Here is a 17,726-nt window from a genome sequence, read left to right as displayed (position 1 = left end):
CACCTGGCGCTTGACGGTATTCCACTTTTGTGTTACCAGTTTTGCCCGCAATCACTGCGTGGAGGTTGTCAAAATAGTCTGGCATTATTTGCGTGTAATTTACAAGCTCGTATGCATGTAAGCATGTTCGAATGTGAATTGTACGCTGTAACGCATGAGCTATAATCACCTTGTGAATTTGCGAGTGAGCTTACCCTCTATCCGCTATCCAAATGACCACACTGTCGCTTACAGCACCAGCAGTGACAGCGGCAATGTGGCAATGGCGCCAGCAGTTGATAAGCCAGTGGGTGCAGCTGCCACAAAAGTGGGGAATATCGCCAAAGCGTTAAGTCTTTAGACTGCTATTTTGATTCCATGATTTTCGCAGAAGTAGATACTACTTTTTCAATTAGCCACATATGTATGTGGATGGCGCCGCTCCCACGCTGATTTGTTTGATTTTCGCTTGCAGATTCCGACAGCGTGTTTGTGCATATCATCAAGAGTGAGCAGCATGCGGCCATGCAACACGAACTGGCCACACGGATGCAGACGCCGCGCCTACTGCTGGTCCTACTGACGTTTTTCTATGTGAGTTGAGTGAGTTGGCCCGCCCCCGCCGCCTCGCCGCCCCCTCGCCCTCTCCACACACCAACACACGCACACACGAGTGCGCCACACTACATAAGCACGTACATATTTATATGTAATTCCATTATAACTTTCGCATAAGCTGCTTAGGTACGGTGCAGTGCGTGCCGGAGCGCTGGCGTATGAGTTACATACATAAATCTGTACATAGTTAGATAAATTAATTAAGCATTTGTTTCGATATCTCGATTTCTCTGCTCCACTGCCATTCACAGTTATTCGAGCGTTCAATCAAATGAAAGCGGACTAACCACTTACCATGGCCATTGCGAACTCAACGGGCGGATGCGCTAGAAAATCACTGTAATTTAAGATTCAAAATTTAGCAACAAAAACAATAAGACACTTAAATTTATGGATAAAGTTAGACGAATAGAGAGTACGATAAATACATAGATTTTACATTAGCAACAGCTTAGCTGTTCATTATTGCGCCTATGCGCGTGAGAAGCCAAGGTGAAGGAGGTCCGCATGTGAAGGTAAATGGTAAATGCGCACAGCAAATGCATAATTGCAGCTATCGATTCTCAGTGTCATTTTCAGTTGCTGCTTGGCTTGTTTACTTCCCAGCAGACAGCTGCTTCAACCTCCGGCAGCTGCGCGTATGCCCTCGATTCTTTTCATACCATGAAACTGTGGGACACAAACACTGCAACAACAATTGAAAAAGGAAGCGATGCGATGGATTACTCGGTGGAATGGCATACGCGATACGAGTGCTGCCACCGCTGCTGCCACCGCTGCTGCTGCTGCTCAGTTTTTGTAAATTTGCATGCACAAGAGACTTGATAATTGTTAGTTTTCCTGATAGCTAAGCCCTTAAAAAAGAAATCATTAGGCGTTTTTTTTTGAATTTTCATATACTTTATTGCTTTGTTTATGCCTCTGTGTTTCAACTGTAAATGTAGTAAGTTATAAATAATTTGTAAGTATTTTTGTACTTAATAATAGCAGATAAGTTATAGGTTTTAATTAGGAGCGTAAATAAGTAAAATAAACGAAATTGACGGTGGATCAAAAATTAAAATCAATCAAATAAATAATGTGTATATACAGAGATTTGAAGAGTCGGCTTTTATTAAATTCGTATATGTACGTGGTTGGTCGGAGGGTAAGTAGCTTGAAGAAAATTTAATTAAAAAATAATAATTGTGTGCCTCTTAAACTTGCTAGACCTTTTCCATATCGAGATAATACAAAATAAATTTCTATAATTGATATCTACATTTTTAGATTTTTTTTGCGCTGATCATCCTGAACTCAATTAACGGTACGCGCTTTGAGAGCCATTAGTTGGCAATGCCTTGCCAAGAGGCAAACATTTTTTCTAAGAAATCCATTTTTTTACCGAAAAATATTTTTTTCTCTTGCAATTGATTTTTTAAGATTTCTCCAAATATTTAATGCGTGCAGTTAACAGAATAGATCATCTCATAATTCTGATTATTTTTAAGTGATTAATTCTCTTTCCATAAAATGTTTTTCTCAATGGTCGTACCCCAGAAATTTCGCAGTTCAAATGAAGGAAACAAATTTCAGTTTTAGTTGCGGCCTTCGATAAGTGAAATTGAAAAAAAAGTAATACCCAAAATTTTAATTTCACTGATACCTTCCTCAGTTTCGTAATAAATCATGGAACATCAAAAATAATATCCTTAATCCTTGTGGGTTAAATTGCGGTGAGTTCGCCACGCAATTCGGACAATAACCTGCCATATCTTGGCACAAGTATTTCGTACCACAATTATTTCAGAGCTAACAGTCTTTGATTTTTGGAAACAATGTCTTTGGTAATGACGACCGTTCTTGAAGAAGTCCAGCTTGATGACGCCGTCGGCCTATATTACACACAAAGTAGTCAATATCCTCTCGTATTGATTACTGTGTGCTGCAGTTAACGATTGTGGTGACCATAAACTCACCATTCACCATTTTAGTAATTTGCTCGGTCGCAAGGCTCAAGGCCCAAAGACAAGTATAGCAAATAGTGGTAGATTTCTTCTTCTGGTTTGGTGCTGTAACCGGTGTGAAACTGGTTGAACACTTATGACACCACTTGATCGTTTCCAATTGCTTATGAAGAATCTAAAGGACAAATAACCAAACCATGGGTTTAATATCTACTTTTTTTGGAAACATAATTTTTAGTATTTATTCATAGAAAATCACAACGAATAATGTGAAACGAAATCGAATGCGCAAACAGATTTAGGTTTAGGGGTTTGATTCCCAGAACCCGCCCCAAAACATCGCAAAACAACACAGAAATGAAAATTAAAATGCAATTAAGATTTTTGTTTAGTTTATGAAAATCAAAAATTTAAAGAGAAAAGTAAAATCACAGGCACTATTAAATTACTTCAACATATGCGCTCTCAGACCCATGCGAATGTCATCCCAATTCGTGTCGTATATTTTCTTTTATATTTATTTAAGTAGGTGTGTGTTTGTGTGTTTTTAAATATGTATATACATAAGTATGTAGGTACATACACATGATGATATGCGTGTAATCATTTGTAATGTAGCATAAACAAAGACAGCATCGAAATAAAAACAAATTGACATGTCAATTACGCATGCGGTTAAACCACGTAACGGCGCAGACAGACAGCCCACCTGCTCATCCACCACTACCAGCGAACTAACGAACACATGTGTGTGGGCAACAAAATCGCACGCACATGAATACACAAAGAGCATCCATCCTTCGCAATCGCCAATGTCGTCTTTGTCCCCTCCTCTCTCCATGTGAATGGCGTCATTTTAACGCTCATCGCCGACACACTTACATACATAAATGTAACAGCAATAATTTTGTGAGCCATAATTTTAATTGACTGCGATTGTAGGGCGAGAACAGGAAGAGCGTATAAAAGCGACCGATGGCGGATGAGCGACCTTGCGGAAAGCTGACTTCGAATGGCCCGCAACGCCGAAGAAAATCAACAGCCCAGCAACATTGGAATGGAATCCAGTAATTCTCGAGTACAAACACGCACACACCCATACACCAAGTCACATATCTACTGAGTTGGTACTTATGGCCAGACTTACTGACGTGACGGGGGCTTTGTGTCGCAACCTTTGCGAAATGAAGTCAACGGAAGCATTCCAGTCGAAATTGTTCACGTTCGCGAGACATATAATTTTAATTATTGTAAATTATTTTACGGCATTATGAAGACATTTTATTGCCACACAGGAAAGATGCCATTGGTAGTAACGCAACGGAAGCCAACAAGGATCTACTGTACGGGTAGGGAATATATTTTATAGCAAAAATACTGTTTGATATAACAAGAGTGAAGTGAAAATTTTAGAGCTGGACTGGGGAAAAAAATAAACAAAGCAGAAAAACACATTTTTTTATTATTAAACTAATTATGTTGGGGTACATTCATACATTCGTATAGGGTAAGGGTGAACAACAGTTTGTGTGCATCAAAAAGTGACTTCGCAGCCTTTTGCTATAAATTACCATTTATGCGCGCAATTTACCTTTGAAGGGCACTTTACCCGGAGCAAAATGCCTGTTGGGCCAAAAGTGTTTGCGAAACTGATTTTTAATTAATTACATATCTGTAAATGATGCTGTGATATAACGAGAAAGTGAACCAGATAATGGACTCTCCTCAGTATACATATGTACGTACGTACGTACTTACAAACATTTAGTTTTTATTAAATTTGCCCTTAAGTTGAATAATTACAATGCAAAGCTCTTCTCTTGCATGTGGAATTTATTACAAAAATTCAAATTCCATGCCTTCGTCTTGGCCTGCGGGCTATGTCGGAGTCACATCCACTAAACTTAAAAAATTAAACACTTATTTACATATGTACATATGTACCTATGTAAATACTGGTTTGTTCGGTTTTTAGTGAATTAAATTTAAAAATATCATCGCAAAAACAGAAGAAGGGGGGCGCCTGTATCGTTTCATATTGGAAAAATGCGTGTTACGATTTTGTAATTGAATGAATTTTTAATCGTAATTGTATGGTATTGGTAATGATGATGTTAATGGAAATTGTAATGGTATTGGTTTATTTAATACGTAAATCTATTAAATAAACATTTTACATTAAGGAGCTAACCAGAAAATTAATTTCTTAAGTTCTTTTCTCCAGCTCTGCTCCAGCTAAATCCTTTGCTCCTTAGCTCCTTGCTCCGCTCCGCTCCAAAGCCCTGATAATAGTTATGATTATGGTTATGATAAAAGTAATGGTAGATTAGATTAGATTAGACTAGATTTAGACTAACGAGCAGATCCCTTAGTTATCTATTGTAATGAACCCTTATTCTTCTTCTTCTCTTTTATTTTCTTTTCTTTCTTAAGCTGAATACCATTTAGATCGTGTGCTTCCAGTTAGATCGATCCTAGAAAGCGAAGTCTGGTTCTAGTGCAGGCTTCATAGTGGCGCATAATGTGCTATTCTGTTTCTTGTTCTTCGTTGCATCTACGGTTGGCAAATGTTTCGTTATCGTAGAGTGCTCAGTAAGAAAACCTACTGCGGTGAAGGAGTCCTTTGGTTCTTCTCGTAGATATATCCGGAATGAAGAACTTAGCCTTTTATATTTCGGAGATGTTGCGCTGCGTTTTTCATCCAAATATAATAGTTTCGCCTAATGGAGCGCTAAGCCAGACCCATAACGGTTCCTGGACTTGTGAATCTCTGCACAGTCCTTTTTCGGGCGAGAATATCTGTCACTTCATTGTCCATGACTCCACTGTAACCCGGTAGCCATATGTTGTAAACCCGGTTGCTGGAGGCTATAAGTGTTAAAAGCTGAAGGCAATCCCACACCAGCAGCGCCCCGCTATTTAAGTGTATGCAGATGTGTTTGTTGGTTGTTGGCTCGACCTGAAAAACCTTGCCCCATTCTGATGAAAATTATACCCCGGGGTTGTGTACCGTAAAATATGACGTCGTGGTCAGTCATGGAGCTGTTAGTATACCAGATGTGGCTGCCCTTACCGAATCAAGGTCGGTCGCTATCCCAGTTTCTTGTTTAAAGTTACATTTCTGAAGGCACAGACCCATAAAGCTAATGCACAGCCCCATCTTCTAGTTCTATTACCCTGACGATGCCAGATGTATGAGCTTCTCGTCCTCTAGATTGTCTCCTAAGATGAGCCTTACTGTAAACAAAAGAGACTCTTTCTTGATTACAATGTGTGCGGTAGGTAGGTCAAAAAGCACCATTTAGGGCTGTGTATAAACTTGCCAAACCGGAGTTCTAAGAAAAAAATGGTTAAAAAAATTAGATTACCATTTTATTTATGAAAATGCTTAAAAATCGCTAATGATTTTGTTTTTACTTCGTTCCTTTCGTTTGGTATACGAAAAGTATTGGTGGATACCTTCTAAGTAGTCCATAGAAGTAGATGAACATCGAAGCCATTTTCAGAGCTGTGCGGAAGAGATTGTAATGCTAATCAGAAGTAATTTCACAAACACTATCTCCAACCTCCTATAGACTGCCTCGCACCTAGAATAAACTAATCAAGAGGTCAGAGCCTTTGCCTGGTCCTTACGGAAACTTATAATGCGGAACAGGGGAATAGACCTAACCTGGCAAGGTGGTAGTACGGACCTTTAACCACTCAGTAACAGCGCACGCTTCAGAACTTTAAAGTTTAAAAATAAGCCAATATATCGAGTCATTTCTGCGACAGAAACCCAAATGTATTCTACGTCAAAATATTAAGTCAAGCTGTCGTCTCGGCTGTTATAATTTCAGCAATAGATCTATCGAATAAAGGCCTATAAAAGTTGCTCATAAAATTCATTTTCCGTGTGACGGTTTTTTATTTTTACATACATATTTTCGCCAGTGAGTTTGGTTTACCGAAAGTGGTTAAGGTGAATTTCCTGATGTTTTTTAGGATATGAGTATCTATCTACATTTTTAGTGCCATTTTTCTCGCGTACATAGTTCAATGATTGATCTTTTATTTATTTTTATGTTTAGTTGTTAATTTTCAACTTCTAACCTCCTATTTTTTAATATTATCTCATCATATAAATGAAAATTACGTACATGATTGATTGCCTGTCGAATGTTTTTCAAGCACAAAATTACGTATCCGAAATATAACGAATAAATATTACGTTAAAAACCGCTTGTAAAAATATAGCAGCTGCTCAGCGATTTATTAGCTTACCTTGCTGAAATTATCTCATTCGTCACTTATTTATGTACTTACATACATATATACATATTCTAACTGCGTATGTTTTTCAGAATATTCCATTTAAGTTTCAACAGTGGTTTTGTCGGCAGTTGATTAATTAGTGATTCACTTTTCATTCGTTGAGCCTTGTGGAAAAATCAAACAAAAAAAAACCGAAAAAAACACTTCTGACACTTACATTTGTATATAATTAACACGTCTGGTTTTTCCTTCGCCTTTCCCACGCAACTTCCAATTAATGCTTTCAGCCCTGCCAGCTAGGCACTGATATGATGAGCGTTCAAGGCCCAGCGTTTGTTACTGGGTTGCAATGGCAGTTAATTTACTTGAATTTCTGTTCCGCGCTGGCGAGTGAACAAACACGCCTTAATTTCTACTCCTTCGCACTCTTGCACACTCGTAAATATGTACATACGTATATATGTATGTACGCGTGCACGCGCGCGCTGATCAATTACAAGCGGAATAACGTTCGCCACATTGTTGCAAGCGTTCGATGAATATTTTATTGAAATAATTTTTTATTTTTTTTTTCACTTTCAGTTCGTCTACCGCTGTTGTTGTACAACAAATTTATAAATTACATAAGTGGAAATTATTTAAATGTTGATGATTGATGAGGAATTGGTAAATACGTACATATGTATGTATGTATGTATATGAGCCGTATGTGCAAGCAATAGACCGACTGATGCTGGTTGGTAATTTCGAAGAGAAAAATAACATATTTATTTAAATGGCCAAAGCAACAATAAGCGTATTATATGGAGGAACTGGCAACAGTTATGTCTTTAATGCTATCAGCAACAGCAACAGTAAAAACAAATAAAACTTCCGGCAAGAAGAAATTTCATGTTAAAGGAAATTCGTGACATGCAAAGAAATTACTGAAAAATGCTGGCCGTGAGCCCACATGCATCTGCGTATATATGTGTGCGTGTGTGTGTAGGCACGCTAATTGGGTGGCATGACAGACCGGAAGCGGGAAGCGGGAAGCGGAAGCAGAAAGCTGCTGGTAATTTAATTGCGAATTGCAATTCACAGCTGGATGATGACAGGAGGACGTGACTGTCTTTCCGGCCTGTCGTCACATTCGCAAGCATACTTATTACGCTCCATTAGTTTTGGAAAGCGACAAAAGCAGCATCCGCGCACATTTTTTATCTATGTACATACATATGTATCTATATTCCGCATTCCCCTTTTCCCGATAATTGGATTGGGTGTTCATTCTTCATGTAAGCACTTTTGAAGGCGACTCATTTCTTGGTTTCCATGACTATTATTTAAACTGTTTCATTTCGATTTTCATTGTCTCTTACAATAAAGAGCTTATATCTTATTTTTTCAGGTTTTCCTGCCTGCGCTTTTGTTACATTTTGAATTTATGTAAACAACTTCGACGGTTGTTGTCAAGCGCTTCCTTCTCATATTCAAATGATAGAGAGCGTGAAGAATATATTTATTTTCACTTTTTACTTTTGTTGAAATATTTCTTTGGAGTACCGGTAAAAATGAGATCAATTACCAAACGAAATTAAATATCGACATCTGCTTGCATAAGAAACAAAGTCGCTTTATTTTACTTTAAGGAGTAATAACTTGTGAACCAAAGTAATATAAATTCAATGGTGGCCTATTATTTCCAATGATTAATTGTTCGATTTTAATGTCGAGTTGCAAACTGAGAGGTCGTTAATCCTTTACTGGACAGCTAACGCTCTTATCGATAAAAAGACGAGCGTTTGCAGAGTATGTATTGCTAATGTTTAACCAGGTTTTTTGGGACTATCAGCATCCCCTGGTTTCAGTCAACTATTTACTTTTAAGATATTATTTCAGTTGGCCATTAGAAAATAAATATAGATATATTTTCAGAGGAGTCCTGCAGGAGTCTAAGATATACGCTGCAGAGTGACGGTGGTGTTTTCTGAATTTAGGTGGCCGTCAAAAAAGAAATAGCAGATGCTGGAAGATGTGTTACCATTCAAGGTTATGAACGTGGGAATGTACATCTGGAATTTAAAAGACGTTACAACGTCGTGAATTATATTGAAAAAGTCGTGACTAATATTATAATTTTTTTCATAAAATTATATGGGGAGTTGTATTTCGATGAAATCCATCATATAAATCAAAAAGTGAATTTTCGAATTTTTTACAAGTTATGAGTTTTTGCATTTCAACGATGATGTTTTTTACGTTTTTTTGCATTTCAGCTGACGATATGTTCTTATGTCCAGGCGACAATTAAATTTCGTTCATTTGGAAATGGTCAAAAAGGCTATATCTGTCTCATATGAGCTTCAACCAGCGGCGAAGAGTTGTCGACTGGCAAAGCGACTAGGGTGTTTAATGGGCCAAAAGAAGTCTGTTATTGTCAATAACTTATTGCGAAGACTGATATCTAATCGGTTCAGGTAGTGGGTAAAGCAAACCTTGGTGTGCAAGACAAGATCCTTCTCGTCGCTGTTATACCAGAGACAGTCTAAGGAGCTCGTAAAGCTACATACCGCGACGTTCGCTACATTGTTGTGAGTCTTGAGTCGCCACTTTCCATTCAAAATCGAAGCTGTTAATACCAGCTTAAAAATTTTCTACAGTTGCTGTATGGAAGTTATTAAGATTTAATAGCTATTATGAATAGTTTTAAATTTCTATTGCATTTTATTAGTTCCCTAAATGAAGAATTCGCATTGAAAAAACTCATATCTGTAGTAGTATGGAAAATACATGTTACACGTATGTATGTAACTTTGTGGCCAGCTGATTAAATTAGGTGACAGTTTGGCCAGTTTTGGCTTTTTTATTATGCTAAATTAATGTTTATTATTTTTTTTTTATATAAATGTAGCACATCTCCGGTAAACAAAGAATTATCGAAAACGGTCCACGTCATCCAATGTTACACGGCAACATATTCCGCTTAATTGAGAACCTTCGTGTAAAATTTTAGTCGAAAGTTTATCAGTAAAACTGTGAGACGAGTTTGCATTCAGAAAAACAGACAGACCAACTGTCGTCGTGATCATTTTGGTATAAGTCCGTATGATTCTACCTCTGCACCTTCTTTCACTATCGATATTCGAACCAAAGTATGCTATAACTTTGCGCCACCAGCCTCAGCTGTTTAGGATTCAATATTTAGGAAGTAAATTTAATCCCGAGCTTAATATTTTGTCCTCGTAATTTTCATAAAATCCTACTACATTAAGCCATTAATTTGCCACTTTCACTGAATTCTTTATTACGCTCCATAATTTCTTTTAAATTGCGAATAACTTCCCTACATTATCGCCTTTGTTCGGCGTAAATTTGGATATAAAGAATATGCTGGCACATTTTCGGTTGGATGCAGAATCACAGTCATACACTTCGAAATTCAAGCAAAAGCTCACACAGTTTCATACAAGTAAAAATTTGGCGAAGGGAATTAAATTCACTGCAATGCATTTTGTTGCTGATTGCGATTCAAGCAAGCAAATAATGAGGCAATATCATCAAAATAAAAATACAAAACAAAAACTTGGGCTTGAACGGCCTTTCAGTCGGTTGGCAGGCACGCAACAGCAATACGGCCAGCAGCAGCAATAACAAAAACAAACACTTTTACATTGTGTGATTTATGTTTAAATGCCGCAGCGATTTATGAGCGTAACAGGAGAACGAACGCACGCAGCGCTAAGAGCGTGTCGGCGGCATGAGCCATAAAGGCGAACGACGGCAAAGGCAAAAACAAAAGCAGTGCACGCAACATTTTAAAAGTTGAGTTGCCAAAATGAAGCTGCGCTGCTTGTTCGTAATTTGAGCCGAGAAGACAGCGCCACAAGAAGTGGTGAAATTTTGAATATTAAGCGCAACAACTCAACGGGACATAAATTCCAAGGTACAGGATTGGAATGCGAGAATGGGAACGAAGTAGAACGGAGGGTTGTGTTTTTGAAACCGGAGCAAGGCTGTGACAGCATTTAGACAAAATATTTTAATTGATTTGTTGCTTGTGCAAGAAAATGTTTTTTTTTTGCTTCTCTGCTTGCCGTTGGATGGGCGAGAGTGATGTTCATTTCAAATGTTACTCATACGCAGTGGCAACAGACACAACATTGCAAGTGCTTAAAGTAAGCTGGCTTGCTGTGTGCTTGTGCTTGTGTTTGTGTGCTGACTGTATGACAATACACACTACACCGATAGCCAGAGAAACAACGACAACAACGACAACAACACCACCAAGTGAGCAGTTTTCAATTACCCAGAGGTAGGGCAACCAGCAGCGCAACCAACTAATTTCGGTAATTTTTTTGTGGTCGTGTCCGGACATGCTAAAGCTCTGACAACAGAAACAAAAAAGCAAAAACAACTAAGAAGTAAACAAAAACTAGCAGCTCTTAATGTCACATTTACTAAATATGTTGGCTAAGTGCTTGTTGCAAGAATACTGCAGTACGATTGTTATTGCCTTTTGTGTTATCCTTACTCGCTCGCTTCGCATGCTGTGGCATGCATGCATTTTATGTGTCGAAAAATCCCCAGCCCCGCACTCACCTTTTTCGCAACGCAACCATGGTTGCCTGCGAATCGTTTAAAACGGAAATAAACATGGCATAACGAAGCAACAATAAAACAATCAACTTTTCCGTTCCATAGCTATTTGCTGCCTGCCTGTTGGTGGCTGCCTTCGAGTACTCCGCAGGCTATTTGCAGCTTTATTGCTTTGCTGAAGTTGGCCAGCAGCAGCTTAGCAATGCCTACGCTACTGCTGAATGCAAATGAGAATTTACTAACACAAAAGCACAACAGTTTACATACACATACACACACACACAAACACGCACATATATCTACTACATATGCTTGGAGATTATTTCACATACGCACGGCTTAGTGGAGTTAGTAGAGTCGTCGACATCTGGCTGAGTTGTAAGCAAAAACTTGAAAAGCAAAAGCAGATCAAAGCAATTTTGCAGTAAGAAACTAAATCAGTAGGAGAGTAGGTAAGTAAGTAGTATCGGTAGTGTTTGCTGGTAATTTGCAGCTGAAGGCGCTTGCTGCAATTAATGCCTTGTACTCTGTTTCTTATATGTATGCATATGTGCTAATTTTTTCTGTTTGCTGTATTTGATGTGTGCTATGAAATACAGCTATGATCAAAGGTTTAGCACCGAAGTTCAAAAAGAAGAAGTTATTTTAAACGCCTGAGAAAGATGGAACATGGAAGAAAATGCTTAGCACCGTCTAGACTACAAGTAATTTTCAAGCATAAAATAAAACCGAATTCAATTCTCAAATAAAAATTTAAGATTATCGTTAATTTCTTCATGATCCAATGATTGGATTGAAACCAAATTAGGATGGGACCACCTGTGAGGTAAAAGAATTAAAGAAATCGGTTAACGTGGTCCAAAGTTATGCGGTAACATACATAAAAAAAATGTATTCCTAAGAATTGATAACTTTCTCATTTTTGTGAAGTCGGTTAAAAATTTAATAGAATACTAAACTGCATTCCGGATTTTTTTTTTTAAAGTTCTGATTAAAAAGTTTGAAATTTTCATAAACATTTTTTGAAGTTTGACTAATTTGTGTGAAATTCGTTTAAAAATAATTTAACAAACATAAATTGCAACCAATATCATTTTAAATTTTGATGCTAAATCTTTGACCATAGCTGTATATATTAATTGCGAACGTATTCAGTATCAAATGACTGATAAGGACTACAAATATAAAACAGAAATAAACAGTGATTAAAAATAGTTCCTCTACGTAAAAAGCTGCGTGCATATCGAATGACGCACAATAAATAGAAAACAAATTGTATTCCATCAAAAGGTCTTAAATCAGTTTGCACCTCTCAAGAAAATAACGCTAGTATGTTTATTTCGTCAAGAAAGTTTACAGAAAATATAAAAATATTTCCTGCGATTTTTCTTGAGAGTTGCAAACAGCCCTTAATAAATGCTCACAGTGTTTTTATATGGAAGAAAATACACAAAACCCTTTCCATAAAAAAACCATTGCCAAAAATCAAATAGTCTGCACTCCTTCATACTTGCACTTTAGTAGAATCGACTGGGCTACAAAACTGCATACATGAAAATTTTCTAAAAATTCTGAATTAAAAGCGTAGAAATGTGATAAACCTTTGTTGAGTATTCTTTTTAAGTTTTGTAAGAAGTGTCAAACTTGGACTTATACGGCTTTAGAATCAACCATATTTTAATAATAAAATAATAAATGGCAAAAACATGCCAATATGTAGGTTTAGTATAGTTATAACAAGCACTATTTATCTAATTTTAGAATGATGGGCAATCTAACTGATACGCAAACATTTATTTTGACCTGCGAACTGTGCTTTGGTTTTATGTCTGATATTGCCTTCATATTTATTTGTTGGCTTCAATCGTCCACAGTTTTTGCAAACAAAGTCAAACGTACTTTTTATCGAGAGTTTGGTTTTCGTATATTTCTCGTATCCGTAAACGTACAGAAACCGATTTCCATTTTTGTTCAGTTCTGATTTTTTTTTTTAATTTCTTCTCTGTTAATATTTGGATTTGCTTTAATTTTTTCATTAAAAAAATCTCGAAAAATTAATTAATAAAATGTAAAACATTTATATTCAACAATTTTTATTGAGCTCAAGGCCGTTTTTAAATGAAATTTTATTGTGGAAAAGCAACAATAATTTGAAAAAATGGTAGATGTGATAGCTATTTCGGAAATCACCACATTTCCTCATCATCTGTAATTAAATTTTAATTTGTGTAATTAAATACTCTTAATTTTTTCCGTAGAAATATTGTGCATTTATCATTCGACTTTCTGTCATCAGTTTTCTGCGGAGTTTCATTTTTTTCCAATTGGATTAGTGTGACATTTAACTTGCCACTATAATATAACAAAATTAATTGAACACCGCAACACTTTGCAAATGCAAACGCCTACCAATTGAATTGTATTCATAAGTATAAGAGACTTAAGCCTTAGCAAATTATTTCCCTTTTCAATTGTTAATTGATTTGATTAATGAACAAATCCGGTAATTTATCACGTTCAGTGTGCAATGTGTAACCTTGTATGTATGTGTGCATACAAACATATAAAAACCCACACCAAACCTTCTTAAGAGGGTTGACCATGAAAAATTTTTGTTGGAAACATAAATTAAAGAATAACAAAAAGATCTGCAACTCCAGATTAATCAAATCGTTTGACCTACATCTTTTACGTCTGTAATCACCTTACCCATTTTTTGTACTTGTTATTTCTATTATTTCTAAGCCAATGCAGCATATTTACCAACCAACACAGTGTGTATCATAAATCAGTGTTTAAAGCTTAAGCCTACGCGCAGGACAGACACGTCGTTGTTAAGGCGTTGCTGGCGAGGCTTCTTGCTACGAGCTGGTAATTGTTTGCACTTATCTTGGCAGATGCTGTCCAAAACGAATGAGGCAGGAAAAGTGCATCGGCGCATCGGCAGCCGAAAGTTTATAAGAAAAGTTGCATTTGAAAATATTTTACAATAACTGCGTAAGTGAAATGCGCTTCTTACAAAAATATTTAAATTTTTCACAAAAACAGGTATTAGATAATAATTAAAGTAATTAAGAACTGTTTGTGTGTGGTAGCAGTAAACTTATCACATAGCTAGTTGCAAAATTATTTAAGCAGATATTTACCGAAGGCAGATTAGAAGAAGAGTCCATAGGCTATGTCCCGACCCCTACTCACCTTTGAGCCATCCGTTTATGTATATTTCTGTAAAATTTTTTTAGGCCAAATTTCCAATAGTTTCTAGAAGGAATAACTGGGTATATTTTCTTTCAACGACTGTGCGCCAGAGAATGCCGTGGCAGGTAGCTTATAATACGTAAAAAAATATTTATGACAGAATGTAAAACTACTGAAAATCTTTGTTTTGCAGGCAGGCGGTCTTTGGCCTCGACGCTGCGATGCCAGTTTAGTTTTTCATTTAAATTACGCTCAGGCAATTAACTTAATTTAAGCGATCATAAGGGGACTAAACTTTCTTCTTCAAAGCTATTATTTCATTCAGATTGTCATTTATGATATATGTAGAAGAAAATGCGAAAAGTTCGCTAGAGATTGGCAAAAAAAAAGGTAGGGAATATGCTCGGTTTCTTGCCACAGAAGTTAGTATTAACGAAACCATCTCCATTTATTCCCCAAGATAAATCCCACTAGACATTTGGCTTCCGGATGTGACTAGGTGAGTTTGGGCGCTGTAATAAATTCTTACTTGAACGGTAAGTCCTATCGGTCTAATTTGGCCTTGCTTAATATTCTACTGCTCCTCGTCTTAGAGAGGCGATTTCCAGATTTGGTGTGCTACCTCACAAGTGAATTATATGCTCCATGTTTGTCAGCACAGGAAAGTTAGTTTACAGGATGTTGGGTATACCTACTTCGTAAGAGATGTCCATGCACTAATATTGAGATAAGCCAGATAAGAAGTAGATATCGCAGCCAACTGAAATATGTGTGTGATCTGATTTATTTGGATATCAGCACCTTGATGTAACGGGTGATTTTTTAAGAGCTTGATAACTTTTTTTTTAAAAAAAACGCATAAAATTTGCAAAATCTCATCGGTTATTTATTTGAAACGTTAGATTGGTCCATGACATTTACTTTTTGAAGATAATTTCATTTAAATGTTGACCGCGGCTGCGTCTTAGGTGGTCCATTCGGAAAGTCCAATTTTGGGCAACTTTTTCGAGCATTTCGGCCGGAATAGCCCGAATTTCTTCGGAAATGTTGTCTTCCAAAGCTGGAATAGTTGCTGGCTTATTTCTGTAGACTTTAGACTTGACGTAGCCCCACAAAAAATAGTCTAAAGGCGTCAAATCGCATGATCTTGGTGGCCAACTTACCGGTCCATTTCTTGAGATGAATTGTTCTCCGAAGTTTTCCCTCAAAATGGCCATAGAATCGCGAGCTGTGTGGCATGTAGCGCCATCTTGTTGAAACCACATGTCAACCAAGTTCAGTTCTTCCATTTTTGGCAACAAAAAGTTTGTTAGCATCGAACGATAGCGATCGCCATTCACCGTAACGTTGCGTCCAACAGCATCTTTGAAAAAAATACGGTCCAATGATTCCACCAGCGTACAAACCACACCAAACAGTGCATTTTTCGGGATGCATGGGCAGTTCTTGAACGGCTTCTGGTTGCTCTTCACTCCAAATGCGGCAATTTTGCTTATTTACGAAGCCATTCAACCAGAAATGAGCCTCATCGCTGAACAAAATTTGTCGATAAAAAAGCGGATTTTCTGCCAACTTTTCTAGGGCCCATTCACTGAAAATTCGACGTTGTGGCAGATCGTTCGGCTTCAGTTCTTGCACGAGCTGTATTTTATACGGTTTTACACCAAGATCTTTGCGTAAAATCTTCCATGTGGTCGAATAACACAAACCCAATTGCTGCGAACGGCGACGAATCGACATTTCACGGTCTTCAGCAACACTCTCAGAAACAGACGCAATATTCTCTTCTGTACGCACTGTACGCATTCGTGTGGTTGGTTTAATGTCCAATAAAGTAAACTGAGTGCGAAACTTGGTCACAATCGCATTAATTGTTTGCTCACTTGGTCGATTATGTAGACCATAAATCGGACGTAAAGCGCGAAACACATTTCGAACCGAACACTGATTTTGGTAATAAAATTCAATGATTTGCAAGCGTTGCTCGTTAGTAAGTCTATTCATGATGAAATTTCAAAGCATACTGAGCATCTTTCTCTTTGACACCATGTCTGAAATCCCACGTGATCTGTCAAATACTAATGCATGAAAATCCTAACCTCAAAAAAATCACCCGTTACTTGTAGACTATTGTATCGTATGTATGTATATATTTTCTCTCTAAATCGGTTAATATCATTGAGCCTATATCCGTTTTGATTAAAAGAAAATGTAGCTTCCATTTGTGTTCGCCTATGGTAGCTAAAACTGCAGTTTATATATATACATTCCTCGGTGCAATCGTTCAATTGTACACAAATTCCTACTTGTATGTAGTGTTGTTGGCTGACTTGCATAAGTCTTTTCATGCCAAGAAGCATTAAAATACCAAACTATAAATCATCGATGCATTTTAAAAGTGTTTGTATAAATTTCTAATTTATTTGCCGCTGATGTTCTCCACTAAGCTTTATTGCTGCCAACATAGGAAATACCAACTAAACATAAGCAAATAAGTGTGTGTGTGTATGTATACAAAATTACCTGATTGCAACAAACTCATTTATTATGAAATTGTAAGTAGGCAGTTATGATGATTTTATTGTTATTGTTGGTGTATACTATTTATATTGCCCTGTACGAAGTGTTGCATTTGCTTCGAAATAAAGGAGCAGCAACAATTTATTATTTGCCAGAACAGGAGTGTTTGGTAGCAGTGAAGGCACAGAAAAATTACTAAGAACGGCGGAAATGTAGTGCAAGTACTTGTTGCTATACGGTAGATAATATAAACAAGGATACAAATGTGGGCATGTTTATTACACTGGTCACGAAAAATGTTTTCTAATAATTTCCGGCAGTTTAATAACTTATTCGTACAAAGTGAGTGTTCATGACTGGTCCTTAACATAGCCAGAATGTAGCGTTTTAATAACATTTTTGTTTTTCGACTTATTTTAGAGAGTTGCAAAAATTTTAGAATGCAAGTTCTTAAAACGAGTTTTGATATATCACTGTTTAAAAACGGGCCATATGTATATGTACATATGTACAGTGACGAACAAAAGTATTGACACAGATAGATTTTCCGTAATGTTCTATAAGAATAGAGGTCAAACTACAGCACAAAAAAAAATTATTGAAATTTCTAAATTTTATGCAAAACTCGAGAAA

The 17,726-nt window shown here is 37.0% G+C and overlaps 1 protein-coding gene across 1 annotated transcript in view; it reads right to left on the bottom strand.

The window, feature by feature from the left end:
* LOC118736528 (hemicentin-1-like) overlaps positions 1–17,726 on the bottom strand; it is a 187,109-nt gene that overhangs the window by 142,767 nt on the left and 26,616 nt on the right. The gene's annotated exons all lie outside the window — the stretch shown is intronic.

Source organism: Rhagoletis pomonella, unplaced genomic scaffold (assembly GCF_013731165.1).
Source record: "Rhagoletis pomonella isolate Grant_MI unplaced genomic scaffold, Rhpom_1.0 Rhpom_scaffold_00001, whole genome shotgun sequence".
NCBI lineage: Eukaryota > Metazoa > Arthropoda > Insecta > Diptera > Tephritidae > Rhagoletis > Rhagoletis pomonella.
The sequence above is the reverse complement of the archived record's forward strand: the minus strand, read 5'-3'. Positions and strand labels throughout refer to the sequence as shown.